Source organism: Canis lupus, chromosome 26, assembly GCF_048164855.1.
Source record: "Canis lupus baileyi chromosome 26, mCanLup2.hap1, whole genome shotgun sequence".
Taxonomy (NCBI): domain Eukaryota; kingdom Metazoa; phylum Chordata; class Mammalia; order Carnivora; family Canidae; genus Canis; species Canis lupus.
This window is the reverse complement of record NC_132863.1, coordinates 18,720,128-18,738,404: the sequence shown is the minus strand read 5'-3', so window position 1 is coordinate 18,738,404 and position 18,277 is coordinate 18,720,128. Positions and strand designations below refer to the sequence as shown.

General features: G+C 47.0%; 1 protein-coding gene across 7 annotated transcripts in view; it reads right to left on the bottom strand.

The window, feature by feature from the left end:
* Nucleotides 1-17,941, bottom strand: part of SLC23A2 (solute carrier family 23 member 2) — a 142,121-nt gene extending 124,180 nt beyond the window's left edge. Inside the window, exon 1 of one of the 7 annotated variants that reach the window (XM_072800163.1) lies at nt 17,879-17,941. The gene's annotated coding sequence lies outside the window, so the exon portion shown is untranslated. Of the gene's footprint in view, nt 1-10,477; nt 10,589-10,872; nt 10,889-11,076; nt 11,226-17,878 lie in introns of those variants that run through there. The other 6 variants (XM_072800161.1, XM_072800166.1, XM_072800164.1 and 3 more) reach the window with 6 other exon arrangements.
* Nucleotides 17,942-18,277: the final 336 nt, after the last annotated feature.

Sequence of the window (18,277 nt, the reverse complement as noted above, 5' to 3'; positions counted from 1 at the left end):
GAACACATATGGTATGATTCCACTTATATGAAATATACAGATAAAGCAAACACACAGAAGCAGAGGTAGGTTAGTAGCTGGCAGAGGCTGAGGAGAAGGAAGAATGGGGACTGACCACTAATAGGTATGAGGTTTATTTTGGAGCTAATAAAAATGTTCGGAAATCAGACAGTGGTGGTGGCTACCACTCAGTGAATATACTAAAACAACTAAAGCATCCTTTGAAAAGATGGGTTTTATGGAACAACAACTCAGGAAAGTTTTTTTTCTTTTTGCAGGTTATTCTGTGTCAAGAGCTCCTTCCTTGTCATTCCCTCAGAACCTCATGCAGTTCCTTTACCACAGGATAGTACAGATAAATAATCTTTCCAACTCACAGAGCCAGGCATCAACTCCAGGACCAGATCACAAAATCAGTTCAGGGCATCACACTAATTTTTTCATGAAATGGAACTATACGATTTCCGAATACACGGCATACAAAGTTGTGTATGGTTTCTATGAAACTTGTTTGAGATGCACACAAGCACGCTTGACCTACACACACACACACACTTATCAATTAAAGTATGTCAGTCAAACAAGGTCTGGAAATGTTTTTGATTGACACCTGACACCTATTAAACAGTAATAAGTATGAGATTTTTGTTTGTTTTTTTAAGTATGAGATCTTAATAATTGAAAACAGAAACTGAAGAGTTGAAGCCACTTTGGAGCACTGCCCTAAGCAATGAACTAAATGCTAGGAAAGTGAGCTGGACCCCATCTGCTTTTACTGCCGAAGTAATAATAAAAGATTCCCTATCCCATTCACCTGCCAGGGCTTCTGAGAGGGTGCAGACCAGCATCTGGTTGGGGAGTCCACAGCAGACCCCACAGGGAGCTCACAAGGTGAGGGTGCAAACTCATCATTTGAAACTAGGAATGACAGAGACTGCAGGAAGGGCAGGGTAGGCAGCCTGGACGTGCAGGGCCTGAACTCAACACTGGGTGTCAGGAAGCAGGTGCAAAAAGCAGAACTTCAACAGAAAAGGCAAAGCGAGATTGCTAGGGTATTTGGTTTATCTTCACAGGAATGAAAGAGAAAGGAAGGGAAACAACAACCCACAAAAACTTCTCTGAGGGAGAGCACATTTTCAGACTATAGGTCAGAAGTCTGGACACAAAAGACGCCAGCAGCTGCACAATACGACGGCATGGTCAGAAAATAGAAGCCCTTGGGATGAACCTGAAGATAAGATAGAACTCCTATAATTCTTCCTGGCAAGAAATCTGAGGTCATCCTCAATCAGCAGGGAAACTGAACTTCTTTGGAGAAATTACCACAATAACAGGGACAGGATTTCTACCAAGGATTTTTGCGGTACACACAATTCCAGGGTCAATGTCAAGGTGACAGGCCTTGTTCATTCAAAAACATTATGTCTATATAATACTTCAATTTAGTGAAAAAGACCTTGAAAAGAGGACACTACTTTAATATTATTAAAGACTGAGACGCCTGAGTGGCTCAGCAGTTGATCATTTGCCTTTGGCTCAGGGTGTGATCCCAGAGGCCCGGGGCTCTCTGCATGAAGCCTGCTTCTCCTTCGTCTGCCTGCGTCTCTGCTCCCTACTCCTGTGTGTGTGTGTGTGTGTGTGTGTGTGTGTGTGTGTGTCTCATAAATAAATAAAATCTAAAAAAAAAAAAAATTAAAGATTATATACAATAACGTATTCTAGGAAAAACTGGCTAAAAGGACTGTTACATTAAAATCTGTTCTATAAAAAAATTTTTTTAAAAACCCTGTTCTATAAATACTCTATAATTTATTAAGAAAAAGAAACATATGGAGTGCCTGACTGGCTCAGTTGGGAAAGTGTGCAACTCTTGATCTCAGGGTAGTGAGTTCAAGCCCCACAATGGGCACAGAGCCTACTTAAAAAAGAAAAAAAAGGAGGGCAGCCCGGGTGGCTCAGCGGTTTGGCGCTGCCTTCAGCCCAGGGTGTGATCCTGGAGACCCAGGATCGGGTCCCACGTTGGGCTCCCTGAATGGAGCCTGCTTCTGTGTGTGTGTGTGTGTGTGTGTGTGTGTATGTTATTTATTCTCATGAATAAGTAAAATCTTAAAAAAAAGAAAAGAAAAAAAAGGAAAAAAGAAATGTATAAACACACACACACACACACACACACACACACACAAATGGGGGCAACTGGGTGACCCTGTCAGTTAAGCGTCTGTCTGCCTTTGGCTCAGGTCATGTTCTCAGGGTCCTGGGATCCAGCCCTGCATGGGGAACCTGCTTCTCCCTATCCTGCTCCCACTGCTTGTGCATGAGTGCACTCGAGTGCGCTCTCTCTCTCTCAAATAAGAAAATAAAATACTTAAAAAAAAAAAAAAAAAAAAAAAGGGCATCTGACTTCAGCTCAGGTCATGATCTCAGGGTCATAGGATCAAGCCCTGGCATCACATCAGGCTCCCAGCTCAGCAGGAGATCTGCTTTCTCCCCTTCGCCTCTACCCCTCCCCACTCATTTTCTCTCTCTCTCTCTCTCTCTCTCTCAAATAGACAAAAATCTGAGAAACTCAGGACAATCAACTGAAAAATAAAACAGTTAGGTAAGCAGAATAGCAAACACACTGCCATTTCATTTTCTTCTCAGATACACAAAATGACTTGTCTCCCACCACTACCACCACCACCCCACCCGCCCCCGGCCTCTAGGACAGGGCCAACAGACTGTGGGAGCAAATACTGCTATTTCCAAGCAAAGCCCATAGGAACAATCTTCCATGCCCAAAATTCCATGGCAAACAGAGACCACACTATAAAGTCAGCAGCAGTAAGATGGAAGGAGCCTAGATCCCCAACTTGCCACTTAAGGAGAACTAGTCAAAAAATATAAACAAGAAATAACTTTTCCAGGGACACCTGGGTGGCCCAATTGGTTGGGCAACCCACTCTTGGGTTTTAACTCAAGTCATGACCTCGGGGCAACAGGCTCAGCAAGGATTGAGATTGTTTGAGATTCTCTCTCTCCCTCTGCCCCTCCTTCCGGTGTACTCTCTAAAATAAATAAATCTTTAAAACAAAAATAACTTTTTATTTTGTTAGGATACAGATTCTGACCAGCGTAACTGCCCTGAGTAATACATGTGATTGGCTAGAAGATATGGACGCAATCACTTTCTCTATTCTTTTTACCAGTTGGATGATGGTGTATGTTGCCGGGAAAGGAAGGGCAAAGGGAAATCACTTCATTCTAAATAGTAAATATTTTTAAATAAAGAGCAATTGGGGCACCTGGGTGGCTCAGTGGTTGAGCATCTGCTTTTGGTTCAGGTTGTGATCCCAGGGTCCTGAGATCAAGTCCCGCATCAGGCTCTCCACAGGGAGCCTGCTTCTCCCTCTGCCTAGGTCTCTGTCTGTGTCTCTCATGAATAAATAAAATCTTTAAAGAATAAAAATTTTAAAAAATAACAAAAACAAAGAGCAATAAACAACCCGCAGACCATTTATTAGGAAGAAAATCTAGAAAAATGAAAGCTATAAAAGATCTGCATTATGGGGAACCCTGGATAGCTCAGCGGTCTGGCACCTGCCTTTGGCCCAGGGCATGATCCTGGAGTCCCAGGATCGAGTCCCACATCGGGGTCCCTGCATGGAGCCTGCTTCTCCCTCTGCCTGTGTCTCTGCCTCTCTCTCATGAATAAATAAAAATCTTAAAAAAAAAAAAAAAAAAAGATCTGCATTATGTTCATGGACAGAACAATTCAATATTATAAAAATGACAAGTCTCCCCAAATTAATTTTTATACATTTAATAAAAATTCCCATTATTTTGAAACCTAAAATGCCAGGGGGAAAAAAACTGAGCAGTAAAGCCTACTATAGACTGACCATAATGAAGAAAATAGCAAAGTCATGGCAAAGGAATAGAGAATAGATAAATGGAATAAAACAGTAAGTGCCACAACAGACCTAAGGATTCAGCATATGATTAAGGGGTCATTTTAATTTAACAAGACAAGGATGAACTAATGAATAAATGGTGCTGGAGAAACTGTAGGGGAAAATATAATCCTTACTCCATGCCACACTCCAATAAAGCTTTAAATAACAGCCAAATATTTTTAAAAAGAAGAAACATATAAAGGAATATTAATAAAATCTTGGGGTAGAGAAAGCACAAGAAAAAGATTGACAGATCTGAATTCAAAGCACAAATATTTGTAACTTATGACAAAAAAAATGCAAATCTTAATGGCTTATTTCTCAAACAGAGTGAAAGCAGAATTAAAATAACACATCCAGTAGCATCAACTTTACTCAAAGATTAAGGAAGAAAAATGTTTCATATTAAACCAAGCACTGATGTTTCTGGAATAGAATAAAAAATTCACATTATTTTTAGATAAAACAGAAGACTTAAAAGAAGTGCCATGCTTGTTATACTCCCAAACACTTCAAAATACACATATATTCCCCATACCATATTTCTGTGGAATAATTTGTGAATCAGTGTCTTTATATATAAAGAGGTTTAAAAAAAAAAAGATTTTATTTATTCATGAGAGAGAGAGAGAGAAGCAGAGACACAGGCAGAGGGAGAAGCAGGCTCCATGCAGGGAGCCCGACGCAGGACTTGATCCTGGATCCCAGAATCATGCCCTGACCCAAAGGCAGACACTCAACCGCTGAGCCACCCAGGCGTCCAATATATAAAGAGTTCTTGATGATAAAATATGAATTCAACAGAAAGTGTTCAGCACTGATTTCATCCATACTACTGTGCCCTTCCTATAAAGGGCCAGATAGCAAATATTTTACGCCTGCAGGTCATAAAGCATCTTGAATGCACGTGGCTGTGTTTCAATAAAACTTGATTTACAAGAACAGGTGCCAGGGGTTATCCCACTGGCAGCATCCGAAATGCAAATTATCGGGCCTCACCCCAGACCTTCTGAATGGGAAACTCTCCAGTTTGAGTTCAACCATATCAGACAAGGAAGAGACTATACCCCTAAGCCAGCTGATTTGCCTTTGGAGACAGCTAAGGATTTCAGCCAGCACTGCAGAAAGGACGAGAAAACCAAACCAATCTGAGGCTGAAATTCCAACTACAGTAGCAATATATGAGGAACAGCGTTTCCAGCAGGGCTCTCCACAAGAAGAGTGGTGAGGAAGACCATCCAGAGTCCTAACAGCACAGCCTCCTCGATGAAGGGATGGTCCAGAACCAAAACACTAATGCCAATTAAATAAAGCTGATTGCAAAGGGACGCCATCTCAAAGGGAGACCACATAAAAGAAAGGTCTATGTGTTGGGGTGGGGAGGTTGTGGAAGATTCCTACAGGAAATGCCAGAAGGCACTAACAGAAGGAACAGAAGGACCCCGGCGCCTGGCTGCCTCAGTCACTGGACCATGGGACTCTTGATCCCAGCATTGTGGGTTCAAGCCTTCTATTGGGTATACAGGTTCCTTAAAAAAATAATAATAAACTCTGGTAGCCCGGGTGGCTCAGCAGTTTAGCGCGGCCTTCAGCCCAGGGCCTGATCCTGGAGACCCAGGATCGAGTCCCACATCAGGCTCCCTGCATGGAGTCGGCTTCTCCCTCTGCCTGTGTCTCTGCCTCTCTGTCTCTATATGAATAAATAAATACTCTTAAAAAAATAAAATCTATTTAAAAAAAAAAAAAAAAGGAGCAAAGGACCAAGCTAGGGTACTCAGAGGAATGAAAAGCAGTCCAGGTAAGAGGAAGGTGGGAGAAAGTGAGAAGGATCCAGACCGCAGCCCCTTCAGCTGTAAGGTGGGAACCAGAATCATACCCATCTCCTAGGGCTGCCGTGATTAAAGGACATTAGTGAACACAGGAGGTGCTAGCTTCTCTACCCTCTTCTATGCCAACAGGAGCTTACAAACCCAGAGCTCCAGACAAGACCTAGGAAGGGCACTCTATCACTAAGGGTATTACTCTCACTAAAGGTAGGAATCAAGACCCAAGAGTTATTAACTCAGATCAGTTAACCACATTCCAGTTTCTTCAATGATAAAAATGCAGCCCAGAACACCTCTGCCCGCCGGTGGCTGAGACTAACAACAATGACCTCAAGTGCTCAGCACAGAGCCGATGTACACAGCCCCTATCTTACAGGGCCCACTGGCCAGTCTTTCTTGGGTCTGCTCTATAGCCTGGAGAGGCTCCCGGAGGAGAAATGCTTTTTATGAAACTGTGCTCACATTCAACTTAGAAGATGAGGAGACTCAGCTCTGCAAGATTCATGTTGAGAGTGAAGAAAGGGAGGTAAAGCCTCTACCAGGCACTCATAGGGATGCCCGGGGCAAATGACACAAAGGGGCTACTTTGGGCAAAATCTATGGCAAGAACTGTAAAAGAAGAAGGTTCTCCTGACCAATGACCAGAGAAAGCCACGGTCTGGGGCAGCCAGGGAAGCAAGGGCCCAAGGCAACTCTGACTCCTCACTGAAAGACTCACCGAGGCTGCAGAGAAACAATAAGAACTGGAGCCGAGCAAGACCAGGGCCAAGAGGAAGATTTCAGGCTGCCATCTAAAGCCACTGAAACAGCTCACGGCAGTGAGAACACTTAGATTTAAGTCCTGAGTATGATCCTCTGGGGGATTATCCATTGTTCACTACTGTGTCCATTACACTCGAATACTTAGATGTTTCTGTATAGAGTATATATGCAGATCATGCCTGCCACACTTGCTGGGATATAAGAATTTTCAAAGGTCATTTTTGATTAATCCAGCTCTTTGCTTTTTGTGCTATCTTTAGATTCTAAGCTTGCATAACAAGCAACCCCACTGAAGTAGTGCAAGAAATGGTTAGTGAATAAACGAGTAGATAGAACTCTCCTTCGTGGAGTACATTTTCAGATGGCCTGAGAAGCCACCTACACTTGAGGTCAGGGACTTGCTGAAGTCAGAGAAGAGAAGGCTAAGGACAACAGAAGTTCTCAGAAAGATTTACATTTCCACAGAGGAGGAGCTCCCCCAAAACACCCACTTCTTCCCTTTATGACTACATTTGGGTTTGTCAGGTTGGCATGACAACTTAACATGCCCTAAACTTGCTCTTCTACCATCTCAGATGTTTTGGGTTCCTTTCATTCTAAGTGCTCAGACCAGAAACTTGGACACTGCCCTCAACTTTTTTTATACTGCCCCCCTCACCTCCCATAACTGGTCTGTCAGTGATCTCCTCAGCCCCAACTCAGAATCCCATCACTTCTCACCACCTCCCTGGTTACCCTCCATCATCCTGGTCTGACAACCACCCACAGCCCTCACCCAGCAGGTCACCCTGCTGCCCTGCCCTCTCTGCTTCTAATTAATTCTCAAATAACAATAACCAGCAGGTCCTTGTTAAATGCTAAATCAGTCCACAACCCCTCTACTCAAAACCCTCCATCAGCTCCCATTCCCCCTCAAAGTAAAACCCATAGGCCTTACAGCATATGGCCTTACATGATTCAACTCCTACTGCCCACTGCCTCTTTGACCTCAAAACCAAATGCTCTCCTCTTGCCTCAGGGCCTTTGCATCTGCTGCTTCCTCCACTGGGAATGTTCCTCCCCCAGATATCCATATGACTCACTTGCTTCACATATCCAATCAAAGATGACTCAGGCCTTCCCTATCTATCCTTTCTAAAATTTCAGCTCCTACCCCAACACTTAATACCCTCAATCCTGCCAGATTCTTCCTCAGGGCATGAAATATTGTCTGCCTCCTCACCAGAGTGCGAGCTCCATGTGGACACAGAATCTCCATGCAGCATGCAGAGCACCAAAAACATTGCCTGGCACACAGCAGGTCCTCAATAAATATACGAAATGCATTAAAGTCCTATGAAAAGTATAAGCTGCAAGCCAAGCTCAATTATTCCAGAGTCAACAATCTAGAACCTGCAACAAAATTACAGGCTAGAAATAGCAAAGCTGGGAGGAAAAAGGAGACGGCCATACGGTGCCTTAAAGCACACACAGGGCTCGTTTAAATCCTGTGTCAGTAATGCACAGCTTAACCTGGAGCAGGAATGCTCCCTAGCAAAAGAATAAAAGCCCAGACCGGCAGCCCTCTGAGGAGAGAATAACTGGAAGAACAGCGGGAGTAAAAATGAATTAATGAGGTTATCTGGCATTGGGAACAGACTAGTGTGTTGGGAGTTTTATAGGAAAGGCCTGGAAACCGGTCAGGGAGGGACTGTAAAATGTTTAAATTAAAAAAGCCTAAGAGGATTAAAGAAAAATAAGTTTTTAAAAAGCTTTCATTTACAAGTACAAAGCACTATATAACTGCAAATTATGTATGACTGCTGACTTTTAATTCCCCTAAGCAAAATGGGAAAATTCCTCAAGGTATCAGTGGTGCCAGAAAGGAGTCTCCAAAAGGACCCCAGGTTTGTTTTTGGAGACACTGAACAGGATTTCTAGATACCAGACCTTAGGTTCCCTGAGGGCAAAAGACTAAGGGTTATTCAACAATGATTTGTTCAACAACACCTGGCACCAAATTAGCAGGTGGACTAATGGAAGGTTACGTGAGCTTGCTCCTGGGACACCTAAATAATTTCTGCACTACTATGACCTCTAGCCTTTGCTATACAAACATGACGGGCAGTGTGGCCGGCATGAAACCTAGCAAAACCCTCTACAATATTCAAGCCCGGTACTTTCATTAAGCATTTTTAAAACATCCTAACAGATGTTCGAACTCAGCTTCATTAACTTTGCCACAGTCAGAAAATACAACTACCATGCAACCATGTAGAAAAAAAAAAAAACTGTCAATATATAAAGTTCTTGAAATACTTTTCTTAAAAAAAAAAAAATTTCACTCCCTACTCAGAGAAAAAAAAAAAAAAAAAAAAGAGAGAGAGAAATGCCCTGGAATTCAAAGAAAGAAGCTGGTCGCCATTTTGACAAAGGAAATGGTCTAGAAAGCAGATAGCTCTCGCTCAGGCTGTCAGGTGAAACAGGTAGCCTGGCTGGACACACCTGCTCACCTTCTTTCAACTAACAGGTGTGCCATGTGGGCTTACGCTGCACATCCACTGCTGGCCACTTTAAAAGGCGGGTGCCCAAAAGCTATTTAATTCTGGAGAAGTGAAGGGAGACCACTAGTGACAGGTTCACAAGTGATCCTGGTAGAGGCAACCATAACCCAGTACAGAATTCGGAATCTCTGCGCTGATAGACCTTTTATAAATCTCACCAGATTCAGACACCTTCCAGACTATCCAGGGAAAGTCATGTGCGAAGGTGAAAAGACAGGTGTAGACAAGTGCAAATGGGGGAGGCCCCAGCTCCACAGCATTATTCAAATGCAAACACGTTAAAAAAAAAAAAAAAAGAAGAAGAAGAAGAAGAAGAAGAAGCTTCAGCGACCCCTGATTTTTGTCTCTGGCTTTAGAGAGGAAGAACTGGCGGCGAGAAGTCACATGGCCAGTTAATGACAGCTCAAGCCAGACAGCCTCGGGACTGTCCTCGGGACTCCGGTCCCAGGGCCTCGCACATCACTGGCCTTCGCAGCACACCCAGACGTCAGCAGGGAGAGCATCTCCCCCCTCCCATCTTCCAGAATCGCAAGAATCAAAGTCACAGCTCCTGCTGACGCCCCAGAGCCAGAAATCCCTTAAGGGGGACTCTCTCCCACATGCAATCGCCCTCATTTACCCTTTGCCCTGACAACCAAGAATTTCACATCCGTCACGCTCGCAGCCCCCAGCCTAAGGCCGAGCTCCCGCCGGCTGCCCCCTCCAGGGCGGACCCAGAGTCCACGGCAGGAGAAAATCCCGAGCCCTTAGAGTAGTCACACTCGAAACGTCAATGTCTGCTCCCGGCAAGGCAGCAGCAAGGGGAGTCGGCGACCCCCAGGATCCGGCCGGAGCGAAGGGCCCCGGTGGGAGCAGCGGCTTCTAAAATTACTTGGCGCAGCCTTTGTAGGAGAGGAGAAAGCGGAAAATGCACAAGGCGCCCCCCGCCGCCCTGTTGGTGGCCCTGAGTTCCGGGGCTCGGGAGGTCCGCGCGCAGCCCCGGGAGCGGGGCGAGGGGCGGGCGGCCCCGGGACGCGCGGCCCGAGGCCCGGCGGCGGCGGCGGCGGCGGCGCCCAGCCCGGCCCCGGGGACCCGCTCGCCTCCCGCGGCGCGGCCTGAGGGCCCGAGCGCGCTGGGCTCCCGCGGCGGGCGGCGCGAGCGCCCGGGAGCCGGCCGGGCCCGGGGGTGGGGGGGCGGGGGGCGGAGGCCGGGGGTCGCCGGGCATCCGGGGGCCCCGCGGTCCGGCCGGCGGGGGCGGGGGCGGGCGCCCGGGGGCGGCCCGGGGCGGGGGGCGCAGGCCGCGGCGCGGGGCGGGTGACAGCGCGCGGGGGCCGTGCCAGGCCGGCCTCGTGGGCGCGGCGAGCACCTCGCGGCCCGGCCCGGCAGGTGCGGCTCGCGGGCCGGGCGGGGGGCGCGGCGGCCCGGCTCTCACCTGGCTGCAGCCCGCTGGGCTCCCGTCCTGCCGCCGCGCCTCGGCGCCGCAGTGCCCGCCGCCGCCGCCGCCTCCGGTCCCCGCGACAGCCGCCTGCAAAATGGCGCCGCGGAGGGGCGGGCCGGGGGCGGGGAGCCGCGGAGCCGCCCGCCCCCGCGCCGGCGGGGACCCACCTCCCTCCCCGCCCCGACCCCCGCCCGCCGCGTGCCCCCCGAGGGGCGGCCCCCTCCCCCGCGGGGCCCGGCCCGCCAGCCGCCGCCCCCGTGCCCCGCCGCGTCCCCTGCACCACCGCCTAACGTCCCCGGTCGCTCCCTCCCCGCGTGGAAGTCGCCCCCCGCCTCGCGCCCCCGCGCCCCGCGCCCCGCGCCCTCCCGCCACACCTGCTCCGGGCCCACCTGGCTCGCAGAGCGCGCCCGAGGCTCCCCCGCCCGCTGCCCCTGCACCCGTCAGCGCGGCGGGCAGATCCCGGGGCAGCCGAGCGGCGGACGGGGGCGCGGCGGGGGTGGCGGGGGTGGCGGGGCTGGGGCTCAGGCAATTTCGCCGCTTCTCGGGTTAGGCCTCCGGGTTCCTGGACTCGGTGGGGGAGACGTCCTCATTACCTCGCGCAGACACGGGAACGCCGCCCGGGGACCGTGCTTGGCCGCGGGCTGGGATGCGGCGGCTCCGGGGTGCAGCCCGGGAGCCTGCGTCGGCAGGAAGCCCCCCGCCCCGGCGACGGCCGCCGAGCGGAAAGCCTGCAGGTGAAACGCCGCGCGGCGCAGCCCCGCCTGGAACGCAGGAGAGCGCACGTGGCTGGGCCCCACCCCCGGGCCGCTGCGGCCCGAGGTCTGCGGGGAGGAACTTGCATTTCTGACAGCTTCCCAGGTGATGCTGCCGCGGCTGCGGCCCGGTGTCACCCTTCGCGAGCCACCGCTGAAGACTCTCTAAATAACATGGCCAGAAACAAACAGAAAACACTAATAATTAGCACCTTCCATCTTGAAACCACTCCGGTGGCTGCTGTTTCCACCCAATAATAACTGACTAGTTCCCCCGAGCAACTCTCGAGAGAGCTGAAGAATTGTGGCCTGTTTGACCTGGCGTGGGGAGGGGCAGATCTTATCATCAGAATTTTCTGCCTGCTTTACACGGTTTGGGGAACTCCGTGTTATAGGTAGCAGACATATCAATGAGGGGGGAGGCCTAGATGACCAAGTGGGAATTTCGTAAAATACAGAAGAATAGTCCGTGTTTGTGAGAATCAATCATGTGTCATCATGTTTACTTCTCTAATAGCTTGTGTGTTTAAAATAGAAGAGTTGGCTGCTAAAATTCAGTACATATTGTCTTGTATGTCAACTATACTTGAATTTTTAAGAATGTATACATTGGAAGGCCAGGTGTTCTGATCCTCATTGAAGATGGAGGAAATAAGAGACACAGATTCTGGGGCACCTGGGGGGCTTAGTGGTTGAGCATCTGCCTTAGGCTCGGGTCAAGATCCCAGGGTTCTAGGATCAAGTCCTGCATCAGGCTCCCCACAGGGAGCCTATTTCTCCCTCTAAGTCTCTGTTTCTCTCTGTCTCTCATGAATAAATAAATAAAATCTTTAAAAAAAGAGAGAGAGAGAGAGAGAGTGAGACAAAGATTCTGTGACCAACACCTAGAAAAAAATTCACCTCCCCTCTCCAGGTAACATTCCCAATAGGGAGAGTGCTTTCCAGCCAACCTTTATTTGGGGGGTGGGGGAGTGCTATGTGGGGAACTCCATATTATAGGTATCATACCTATCAATGAGGGGGGAGGGGTCTATGACCAGCAAGTGCGAATTTCATAAAATAGAGAAGTATAGTCTGTGTTTGGGAGAATCAATCATGTGTCATCTTATTTATTTCTAATAACTCGTATGTTTAAAATACAAGAGTTAGCTGGTAAAATTCAGTACATATTGTCTTATATGTCAACTATACTTGAATTTTAAGAAGTTTATACATTGGAAGGCCAGGTGTTCTGATCCTCATTAAAGATGGAGGAAATAAGAGATGAAGATTCTGTGACCAACACCTAGAGAAAAATTCACCTCCTCTCTCCAGGTAACATCCCCAGGCAAACTTCTTTTGGGGGTGGGGTCGGGGAGGGGAGTGCTATGTGTCCTGCTCAGCCAGGGATGTGAGGTCTGAGATAGAAAAAGGAAAGCTTCTTCAGTACATCTTCAGTGTCTCTGTCTCCCTCACAGATTTTCTCTATCCTAAAAAAACTTCCACCATCCCAGCCTCTCTTCCTTCCCCCTCCTCCCCATCACTCGTTAGGCAGGACTGCTGTCACTACCCACTTTGTCAGATGTCACCATTGACCTTCTAATGGCCAAATCCAATTGCCGGTTTAGAGCCTTTCTTTTCTACAGAGACGACTCTGTAATCTTCCATTGACTTCTGCCTCCTTCTTGAAACCCTTTTAGGGATAATACCACTGAGTCTTGCATGTCCTACAGCCTCCACTTACTTCTCAGTGATGTAAGACTTGCCCCATGATCACCCCTAAAAAGATTAGTTTTTACTAACATTTCTTTTCTCTCCCATCTTTTCCCTTGCTCTCTCCTTCTCAAACCCCTCTGAAAGGCAGCCATTTCCTCATAGTTCCCAATCTCTCTCTCTCTCCCCTAGATGGATATCTTTTTGAACTTCTAGACACACATTTCCCATTGCCCTAGACAACCTTCCTAGATAACACCAAAGAATTTTAAATATGGCATTTACCTATTCCTCTTTCTCCTACTACAAACTTGTTTCTTATCTGGATTCTCTCATTTTGCCACCAGAAACTTTGAAGTTGACTGTGACTGCCTGTCCTTCAGCCTTCATGTCCATTCTGTCAAACTAGAGCCAATTAGAGCAAGGAAGTGTATTCTCTCCTCTGCATGTACCATCCCAGACCCTCATTGGCTCTTCCTTGGACTGCTAGAAAAAGTTTCTCTCTGGCCTCTTGGCCTCAAGAGTTATCTCCAAAGCCATCCTCGTTATCATCCCAAAACACAGAATTGACCACTTCCCCCCATTCTGGAAATTCCTGAGAGACTCATGGTCTACAGAGTAACCTGGTAAAGAAATAGAATATAGGCTATTTCCCAGGACAGCATTCAAGGCCCTTTGCCAGCTAGTCTCCAGCTGCTGCTTTTTTTTTTTTTTTTTTCTGGACAAAGTACTACTTTTTGCTGCTGCCAGATGGGAGTTGGTATCAGGGGATGACCTTGACTTCAACTTGCAGGGTTCTTGTGAGGATTAAATAAGATCATTTATATAAAGTGCTTATTCAGTGCTGGAATACATATCTTGCAGAGTCCATATGTATCCATGTCCTTATTTTTATATAAATATCATCACCAATTCAAAAAATACATGAATAATTTCCTGTTCATTTCATTTTCCTTTTTCCTATTCACTTTCCTTTCCTATTATAGAAGATACAAACCGAGTTTTTTTCTTTCCCTTTAACTTCTCTAAACTAAATCAGCAGAATGCTTTGTGACCTGGATAATTTGATTGAAATTTCTGTCATTTCCAGGCTGTGTTATTTTTGAGAGGTAATTGTAGCTTGGGGCTATTCCATCTTTATACAGTTCTTTTCTTTACAATATTTATTTCCGATATCTCTTGGGAGCATAGAACCGAGATTGGCAAACTTTCCACAAAGGGCCTGATAGAGAAAGTTTTAGGCTTTGTGGGCCAAGAGGCAAAATCGAGGATATTCTATAGGTCGTTGTAAAATGAGAGAAAATGAATTTCCACAAGTTTTTTAGTGATGAAATTCAAAGTATAACAAGAAAATTGAGTATAAGCTTTTTGTAGCACAAGTCTGCTAATGAGAACAGGTTTGGGGTATAAGAGGGAATAAGATTTTGCTTAATTTGGGCTCAAAGTTAGTGTCTCCTATCACCAAGTTGGTCACAAATGCCCATCTGTAAAAACCATTCTTAAGGCAGCCCAGTGGCTCAGCGGTTTGGCGCTGCCTGCAGCCTGGGGTGTGATCCTGGAGACCCGGGATCGAGTCCCACATCGGGCTCCCTGCATGGAGCCTGCTTCTCCCTCTGCCTGTGTCTATGAATAAATAAATAAAATCTTAAAAAAAAAAAAAAAAAACATTCTTAGCTGGTACAAAAACAGGCCATGAGTCATAGTCTGCTGACCCCTGATCTAAACCATAACTCCCCTCCCTGGGGTTGTCTTTTCAGGGTAATATGGGGCTGATATCATTTACAATAGATCTTCAATGATAGAAAAAAGCAAAATGATGGTCTTTTCAAAGTCTTTTCTTCTGACTCTGAGAAAGTGCTTGGAGCAGAGGGCAAAAGCTTCATCACGTCTTGGTGTCAGAGGAACTGACAATTTCTAAAACAGACTCACATTAGGACATGCCCAGGTATGAGGCAGCCTGGGAGAGCTCAAGATTGGCCTCAATATTCTCTCTCTCTCTCTCTCTCTCTTTTGTCCCCACACGTTTAATGATCTTCGTTGCAGCATTGTTTCAAATAGGAAAAAAAAATTGAAACACAACTCAGGGGCACCTGGGTGGTTAAGTCAGTAAAACATCTGTTTTCAGCTCAGGTCATGATCCCAGAGTCCTGGGATCCAGCCCTGCATGGAGCCCTGTCTCAAGCTCCTAGATGAGCCTCCTCGAGATGAGCTCCAAGTGGGGGTCCCGTGGCAGGCTCCCTGCTCAGTGGAGAGCCTGCTTCTCCCTCTCTTGCCTGCTCCTTCTCTCTCTCACTATCTCTGTCACTATATCTGTTTCTCTCTCTCAAATAAAATCTTTTTAAAAATAAAATTAAAATGGGCAGCCTGGGTGGCTCAGCAGTTTGGTGCTGCCTTCAGCCCAGGGCGTGATCCTGGAGACCTGAGATCAAGTCCCACGTCAGGCTCCCCGCATGGAGCCTGCTTCTCCCTCTGCCTGTGTCTCTGCCTCTCTGTCTCTGTGTCTCTCATTAATAAATAAATAAAAATCTTTTTTAAAAAATGAAAAAATAAAATTTAAAAAAAGAAACACAACCCAAATGTGCATCAACTGGAGAATGGCTGAATAAACTAGTATAAGCACTGTAGCCCCAGCCTCTTTTCTATTTTTTAATTTTTTAATTTTTATTACTTTAAAGATTTCATTTATTCATTTGGCAGAGAGAGAGAGAGAAAGCACAAGCAGAGGGAGCAGCAGAGGGAGAGGGAGAAGCAGGCTCCCCACCGAGCAGGGAGCTCAACATGGGGCTAGATCTCATCACTACCTGAGCCGAAGGCAGACGCTTACAAACTGAGCCACTCAGGAGTCCATGATCTTTTTAAAATTATTGTATAATTCACACACCATAGTATTCACCATTTAAAGTATACAGTTCAGTGGTTTTTACTATATTGGCAAAGCTGTAAGGCTGTTACCACTATGTAACTTCAGAATATTTCATCACCCCAAAAAGAAACCCTATACCTATTATTAGCAGTTTACCCCCACTTTCCCCCTCCCTCCAGCCCCTGGCAGCCACTAATCTACACTCTATTGCTATGGATTTGCCTATTCTGGGCATTGAATAAATAGAATCATATTAATATGTGGTCCTCTGCAATCAGCTTTTTTCACCCAGTACAATGTTTTCAAGGTTCATCCATGTTGTAGCTGTGTCAACACTTTGTTTCTTTTTTTTTTTTTTTTTTTTTTAAGATTTATTTATTCAGGGGTGCCTAGGTTGCTCAGTCAGTTAGGCATCTGCCTTTGACTCAGGTAGTAATCCCAGGGACCTGGGATTGAGCCCTGCATCAGGCTCCCTGCTCCGAGGCAAACCTGCTTCTCCCTCTCCCTCTGCTGCTCCCCCTGCTTGTGCTCTTGCTCTGTCAAATTGATAAATAAAATCTTTTTTTTAAGATTTTTATTTATTTATTCTTGAGAGAGAGAGTCAGAGACACAGGCAGAGGGAGAAGCAGGCCCCATCCTGGGAGCCCAACATGGGACTCGATCCTGGGTTCCCAGGATCACGGCCCAGGCTGAAGGCAGGCGCTAAACCGCTGAGCCACCCGGGCTACCCAATAAAATCTTTTTTGAAAAATTATTTATTGGGTGGCCCTGGTGGCCCAGCGGTTTAGCTGAGATTACTTCCTGACCTGAAACCAAGAGTCTGACACTCAAATGACTGCACTACACAGGCACCTCTTGTTTCTTTTTATATTTGTGTCTGTAACATAAAATTTACCATTTTAACCATTGAAGTGTACAGTTCAGGGGTATTAAGTCCATTCACACTGTTTCGTAATCATTGTCACTATCTACCTCCAGAATGAATTCATTATCCCAAACTGAAACTATGTCCCCATGAAACACTAACAAATTAATAACATCCAAGGCTGGTAAGAGCACAATGTGCAGACTTTCTCAAAATCTGTGGGAAGGAGTCTAAGTTGGTCTATCTTTTGGGAATATAATTTCACAATATCTCTCTGTTTCAATGCACAACCCGTATCTGCTAAAATATCTATTTAAATGTACATATCCAGGGATTCCTGGATGGCTCAGGGGTTGAGTGTCTACCTTCGGCCCAGGGCATGATCCCAGAGTCCCAGGATCAAGTCCCACGTCGGGCTCCCTGAGGGGAGCCTGCTTCTCCCTCTGCCTGTGTCTCTGCCTCTCTCTCTGTGTGTCTCATGAATAAATAAATAAAATATTTTAAAAACAAAAATAAAAATAAATGTACACATCTGGGGCACCTGGGTAGGTCAGCGGTTCCCACAGGGAACCTGCTTCTCCCTCTGCCTATGCCTCTGCCTCTCTCTGTGTGTCTTTCATGAATGAATGAATAAAATTTTTTTAGTAAAAATAATAATAAATAAATGTACACACCCTTACCCCAGAATACCAGTTCTGGGAATGGGGAATGGGTCTGACACAAGTCCACATTGGAGAGCACAGGGATTTATGCACATTGTGCTCAAGGAAGCAAACTTCTGTGCCCCTTGAGCCTCCTCCATACCCCCTGACCTCACTCAGCAGCCCATTCCTGGCCTCCTGGCTCTCTCTCCCCAACCCTCTCACTGTGCTCTAGCTGAGCCGTGCGCCCACCTGAACCAACTGAAGCCCAGCCTGGTCAGCCACGAAGGCCTGCACCAGGACACCAGAGGGGTCTCCCATCTGAACAGCCCTCTGCCCTTTATTTGTCCTTCACAAGTGACCTCTCCTACCTGTACTCCCCCACCCCCACCAATAACCTCAAAGTCCCTGTCTAACCATGTGGTCCCTCAGACCCACCTGCCAGTGAGGGACCCTTCCTCCTTCCAGCCTCCCCAGAGATGCCCCTCCCTCAGGCAGCCTCCTATGCATCTCAGCACTCACCACCCTTTCTACTGCCCACATCCTAACCATTCTAGTACCTCTCTCCCCTTCTCCACTCACCTTCTAGAAGTGAAGAGCCACCTCCAGTCCCTGTCTCAGTCCTGACGTCCTCTCACTTCTCCTGGCACTCTGGCTTCTGTCCTCTGAATCTACGCAAGTAAACTAGCCATTTCCTCCAAATTGCACAATCTAGGGCATCTTTTCTGTGTGTAACTTACTAGAACTTTCTGGAGGCATTTGGCACAACTGGTGCTGTGTTCTGTCAGGAAAAATCTCTCCTTCCTTGGCTTTGTGGCTGCACTTCCTACTGGTTCTTCTGTCTCTGGTCATGTATTGTCCCCTCACCTCCTTCTCAGACTCCAATTCCTCCTATCCCTTCAGACAGGGGAGGGACAAGAGAGGGAGAGTGTGTTGGGAGAGGGAGAGTGTGTCCATTTCTGTTTTCTCCTCAAAAATCCC